We start from the raw sequence: 6,537 nt of genomic DNA, 5'->3' as shown, positions 1-6,537 counted from the left end.
TTCGAGCTGGCCAACCAACGGCCTCGTAGCGCGGCTTGCGCACTGCAGACCACGCCCTCTCCAGCCGTAGCACGCCGCCCCGTGATTCACCGCCTCCAATCAGCGACCCGATTTTTAACGCATGCGCATGTGTCTGCCTAGGGCGCCTGGTGCTCTGGTTGATAGCCCACGTGACTCCGCATAAGCCAATCGTAGCCCTCACCGCCAAGGACCCGCCTCGGGGGGCTAGCTTTCTGGCTCCTCCTCCACCAATCAACTTCAGCCTTTGGCTCCGTCTCTGACTTCCCTGCGGAATTTAGACCCTAGTCAGCTGATCACTGATCGTCACGTGATAGCTCCATGCCGGAAGACGCTGCCAATCTTCGCCTGGGTTTGACAGCTCTTTTGCGCAGAGCTTAGTCCCCGCCTCCTATCTTTATCTACTGAAGGTCTCTTTCACTTGGAAAGGCGTCAGTGGGTAAGAAGGAAGGCGGTCTCTGTTTTCTTGCGCCCTCTGTCGACCTATGCTGAAATTGGTTTGGGAAAGCGAGTGAAGGCAGCATTATCTCATTTTATTGTGCTTTGCTTTCATGCCCTTCCAAGATACAATTTTTTTTAAAAAACAAATTGAAGGTTTGTGGCAATCCTGCATTAAGCAGGTCTCTCAGAGCTGTGCGGTTTCCCAAACAGCATTGGCTCACTTAGTGTCTCAACGTCATGTTTAATAATTCTCACAGTATAAAGTTTTTTGTTACTCATTAGGATGAACTGTGATTGGTGACCTTTGATGTTATTATCAGGACTGGCTCAAATAATGACCAGAATTCTTTGGCAATAAGTTATTTTTAAATTATACATTTCTAAAGTAATGCTGCTGCACCTTTAATAGACTTAAGTATTCTTGCCTGGTGAGTTACATGGACAGAGGAGCCTGGCCGGCTAAAGTTCATGGGGTCTCAAAGAGTCGGATGCAACTGAGCGACTGACACACACACATAGTGTAAAGGTAACTTACATGCACTGGGAAACAAAGGGAAAGTCACGTGACTTGCTTTAATTATTTATGAACTGAACCTGCAATGTATTAGAGGTATGCTAGACGGGAGCAGAGGTTGTCTAACTCTCAGTTCAGTTCAGTCGCTCAGTCATGTCCAACTCTTTGTGACCCCATGAATCACAACACACCAGGCCTCCCTGTCCATCACCAACTCCAGGAGCTTACCCAAACTCATGTCCATCGAGTCGGTGATGCCATCCAACCATCTCATCCTCTGTCGTCCCCTTCTCCTCCTGCCCCCAATTCCTCCCAGCATCAGGGTTTTTTCCAATGAGTCAACTCTTCACATGAGGTGGCCAAAGTATTGGAGTTTCAGCTTTAGCATCAGTCCTTCCAATGAACACTCAGGACTGATCTCCTTTAGGATGGACTGGTTGGATCTCCTTGCAGTCCAAGGGACTCTCAAGAGTCTTCTCCAACACCACAGTTCAAAAGCATCAATTCTTCAGCACTCAGCTTTATTCACAGTCCAACTCTCACATCTATACGTGACCACTGGAAAAACCATAGACAGACCTTGACTAGACAGACCTTTGTTGGCAAAGTAATGTCTCTGCTTTTTAATATGCTATCTAGGTTGGTCATAGCTTTCCTTCCAAGGAGTAAGCGTCTTTTAATTTCCTGGCTGCAATCAGCATCTGCAGTGATTTTGGAGCCCCAAAAATAAAGTCTGACAATGTTTCCACTGTTTCCCCATCTATTTCCCATGAAGTGATGGGACCAGATGCCATGATCTTAGTTTTCGGAATGTTGAGCTTTGAGCCAACTTTTTCACTCTCCTCTTTCACTTTCATCAAGAGGCGTTTTAGTTCCTCTTCACTTTCTGCCATAAGGGTGGTGTCATCTGCATATCTGAGGTTATTGATATTTCTCCCAGCAATCTTGATTCCAGCTTGTGCTTCTTCCAGCCCAGTGTTTCTCATGATGTACTCTGCATATAAGTTAAATAAGCAGGGTGACAATATACAGCCTGGATGTACTCCTTTTCCTATTTGGAACCAGTCTGTTGTTCCATGTCCAGTTCTAACTGTTGTTCCTGACCTGCATATAGGTTTCTCAATAGGCAGGTCAGGTGGTCTGGTATTCCCATCTCTTTCAGAATTTTCCAGTTTATTGTGATCCACAGAGTCAAAGGCTTTGGCATAGTCAATGAAGCAGAAATAGATGTTTTTCTGGAACTCTCTTGCTTTTTCGATGATCCAGCTCAAACTACCACACAGTTGCATTCATCTCACACACTAGAAGGAAATGGCAACCCACTCCAGTGTTCTTGCCTGGAGAATCCCAGGGATGGGGGAGCCTAGTGGGCTTCTGTCTATGGGGTCACATAGAGTCGGACACGACTGAAGTGACTTAGCAGCAGCAGCAGCAGCACACACTAGTAGAGTAATGCTGAAAATTCTCCAAGCCAGGCTTCAGCAATGCATGAACCGTGAAATTCCAGATGTTCAAGCTGGTTTTAGAAAAGGCAGAGGAACCAGAGATCAAATTGTCTAACTCTGGTTTCATTAAAAAAAAAAAATAGCTGCTGAAACTTAAAAATTTAGGTCCAACCACATCTAGCGCCCAGATCTAGTTTTTAATACTCTTTGTTCTCCAATAAAAGGAATGAGAGCTCCTTGGATAAAAGGTTGGTTCTAGGACATTGCACAGGATGAACCTGGAGCATCTTGTAGTTCCAGAAGAGAAGTATCCTGGTCTCCATCTCTTTGTCTCTCTGCCTCCACCCCCCACACACACCCCCACACATACCATGGAATCTCCTTCTCTCTCCCTCCCTCCCTCCCTCTCTCTCTCACACACACACACACACACACACACACACACACACACAAGGTATATCAAAGAGACAAAAGCCAACTGAAAGAGCTCCCAGGGTCAAAGCTGGAACAATCTGAGCAACAAGCAGCACTGGATTATAACCCTGGCTATAAAATCTCCATGAGCTCAGAGCTCCCAATAGTCAAAGCTGCAACAATTTGAGCAACAAAGTAGCACCTGATTATAACCCAGCCTATAAAATCTCCATGAGCTCATGCTGATGTAAATGACTGAACAAATAAATGGTGGAGAATAAGCAAATATTCCGTGCATAATTCCAAGTAATTTATGTGGATATTCCATTCTCTAGATGGAATATGACTCTTCACTCCTTGCATGTAGACTGTGCACAGTGACTTTCCTCCACAGAGGACAGTGTTGGGGGTGGAGGTACTACATTTACGGTGTAGAAACCTGACAACACTGTCAATCAGGTGATGGAGGTTAACAGCAACAGTGCAAGTCACGCTGATACTACGTACTCAATAATGTGTGATGACAGTGGCCTCTCACCTCTGCGGTCTTCCTCAGGCTCCGATCAGGAGAAAAACATCAGACTAACCCTGGCTGCGGCACACTCTCCAAAATACCTGACCACGACTCCTTGTCACTGTCATCAAAAACAAGGGAAGTCTGAGAAGCTGTCACAACCGAGAGGAACCTAAATGTGGTGACCTGTCTAGGGAGGATCCTTGCACAGAAGAGGGACCTTAGGTAAAAACTAATGAAATCTGAATAAAGGATAGACTTTAGTTAATAAAAACATAGCAATACTGGCTCATTAACTGTAACAAACATACCATACTAATGTCAGATAATAGTAAGGGAGGACTTCTCTGGTGGTCCAGTGGTTAAGAACCCACCTGCCAGTGAAGGTGACCCGAGTTCAATCCCTGGTCTGGGAAAATTTCACATGCCGAGAGGCAACAAAGCCCTTGCACTGCAACTAGAGAAAGCCCTTGCAGCAATGAAGACCCAACACAGCCAAAAATCAATGAATAAATAAAAATTTTAAAGATAATAATAGGGGAAACTGGGTGTGGGGTATTTGACAATTCTGTGTAGCACTTTCCCAATGTTCGTGTAAATCTAAAACCTGCTCTACTAAGAAAGCGTCTTTAAAAAAATTTTAAGTCCCAGGGCCCTACCTCCAATGATTCAGATTATGAAAATCCGTGGTAGGGCACAAGAATGTGCATTTTTTACAGGACCCTCAAACGATCACGATGGATATAATTCAGGGTTGTTGAGAAGACCCTCTTTTCTGAGGGTGGAGTTTGGCTGAGGGGAGGTAATGCACAAGAAACCTTGCCTGGCTCTCTCCTTAAGTTCAGAGTCTCTTTGGGACCACCACTTGTGGTTGCCACTGCATTCTGACCACAGATAAGATTGGGGGGGAGCGAATCTGGATAACCACAAGCAGTTTGGGTTCCCTGCCCCTGTAAGCAGCACAACTGTAAAAGTTTCCATTTCTTTTAAGCCATTAAGTTTCAGTTTGTTACACAGCAGTGGATACCTAACATACCACCAGACCATGAAGCCAGACACTTTCATTTCTACAGTCAATGGGCCGCACTTGTGAGAGGGTGGGTCCCCACCCCCACCCCCACCCAGTGACAGCGACAGCATCTGCACCTGATGAGCAGCGGCTGCTCAGGTCACACCGGGGACCTGCTAATACCTGATTTCCATTTTCTCATCAACAGGTACGTGGGGGTGGGCATTTTCCAGTTACGGAGGGAGATGACTGAGACCCACACAGGGGAGCTGAAATTTGCCCAAGGTGGCAAAGAGGGACAGGGAGCCAGGCTGTCAATCCCGGATCATCCGATGCCGGGGTCCTTTCCCTTAACTGCTGTGTCTACACTGCTTCAAACTCAACTTCCTCCTCTGCTCTCCTCCCGCCCGCTTTGCACATTTACTGAGCTGAAATGGGGCCCCCCTGTGAAGTCTCCTTGTGTGTGTGTTAGTCACTAAGTCATGTTCGACTCTTTGTGATCCCACAGACTGTAGCCTGCCAGGCTCCTCTGCCCGTGAAACTCTCCAGGCAAGGATACTGGAATGGGTTGTCATTTCCTCCTCCAGAGGATCTTCCCTATCTAGGGACTGAACTCAGGTGTCCTGCACTGGGGGGCAGATTCTTTACCACTTGAGCCACCAGGGAAGTCTCCTGACACCACCCTGTACCCTGCTCCCCGAGCCAGTCCCTCAGAAGGCAGCAGACACAGTCATGCCTGAGGCCTTCAATCCTCTGATGGGTCCCTCTTCCCCATCTCAGTTAACAGCGTCTACTCAGCCGCTCCTTTTCTTTACCAGCTGTCTATGGGATGTGTGACCCGTCACCAAGTCTGAGTCTGCTTCTAACACGATCCTTAATGCCTGTGCTCCTGGCTCTCTTCACTGCAGCCTCAGACCAGGTCGTCATCTCACCCTAGAGCCTTCTGGCTTCCCGACTTGCCCGCCACAACCTCCACATGGCAGCTGGAGCTCTGAACCACCTGCCCTGGTTCCCGGGGCAGTCTGTGCCCCACGCTCTGGCCTGGAAGCCAGGTCTCAGCATCAGTGGCGTCCTTTCCATCCACCCACCAGCGCCCGCCACACCCTGCCACTCCCTCGGACTTGGCCCCCAGCTGTTCCTTTCCTTGTGTCACTTTGGGGTAGATACAAGGTCTGACTCCACAGGAGCCATTCCTGCTTCCTCTTCTTTTCCTGGCAAACGGGATTCCAGTTTTGATTGCGTGACAACAAACTTGAGGCAACACATTGTTTTTTCTACAGGCCCGGAGACAGATCCCCAGTGTCCAGGATAACGGCGGCCGTTTCCTTTCCTGCTGTCGGGGATCAGTTTAGAAAGATCACAGGCTACAGTTCTGGCCAAGGAGGTACGAGGCGAGTTCTGCTGGGCGCTGCTACAAGGGGTTTGTGTGTGTGTGTGTCTTCAGTCATGTCCGACTCTTTGTGACCCCATGGACTGTACCCCATGGACCCACCAGGCTCCTCTGTCCATGGGATTTCCCAGGTAAGAATACTGGAGTTGATCGCCATTTCCTTCTCCAGGGATCTTCCCAACTCAGGGATCAAAGTCACCTCTCCTGCGTCTTTGCGTTGGCAGGTGGGTTCTTTACCACTAGCGCCACCTACCTGAGAATGTCCTAATGTCCCTGGGAAGCCCCACTACAAGCTTCCCTCCCTCTAAGGAAGGGAAACAGGGCAGGGACCTGTACCCTCTGAAGGTTGGCGTGCTGGTGGAGGAAGCGGGGGTCCTTGCTCTTGCCAACACTGGTCACTGCTGGCAGGCCTGAACCTCACAAGAGAGCTGCTCGCATCACTGCCACATGTCCCGAGAGCTTAAACCTACGCTGTTACTCCTCTGTTACTATGGCCAAAACCACACCCACGATCGATATCCAAACTGGTCTCTTTGCTAACTTATCACTGCTGCCTTCCACTCCTAAAATGTGAGCTCTGTGAGGGGAGGGGCCCTGTCCCTCCGTGTCACCATGTCCCAATTGTATGGACTGGGCACTGTCTGGCCTAATAACAGCAGGTGCTTAATAAATGCTGGCAGGGGCTCAGCTTACTTGTCTCTGTGGTTCCTGCAGGGGCAGGGGCTCCAGCCTTCACGGGATCAACACATGAGGAAGCCGTAAGAGAGCTGCTTAAGAACCCAATTTAATAAG

At 48.5% G+C, this 6,537-nt stretch overlaps 1 long non-coding RNA gene across 1 annotated transcript; it reads left to right on the top strand.

The window, feature by feature from the left end:
• Positions 1-4,454: 4,454 nt before the first annotated feature.
• LOC148774327 (uncharacterized) lies at positions 4,455-6,503 on the top strand. The gene is made up of 3 exons (XR_016035900.1): positions 4,455-4,563; positions 5,636-5,739; positions 6,460-6,503. It is a non-coding gene; the product is annotated as an uncharacterized LOC148774327 (long non-coding RNA).
• The last annotated feature ends 34 nt before the right edge of the window (positions 6,504-6,537 follow it).

This window comes from Moschus berezovskii, chromosome 22 (assembly GCF_049115385.1).
Source record: "Moschus berezovskii isolate FMDL1 chromosome 22, NW_MosBer_1.0, whole genome shotgun sequence".
NCBI classification, from domain to species: domain Eukaryota; kingdom Metazoa; phylum Chordata; class Mammalia; order Artiodactyla; family Moschidae; genus Moschus; species Moschus berezovskii.
Note: the sequence above shows the minus strand (reverse complement) of the source record. Positions and strands in the feature narration are given on the sequence as shown.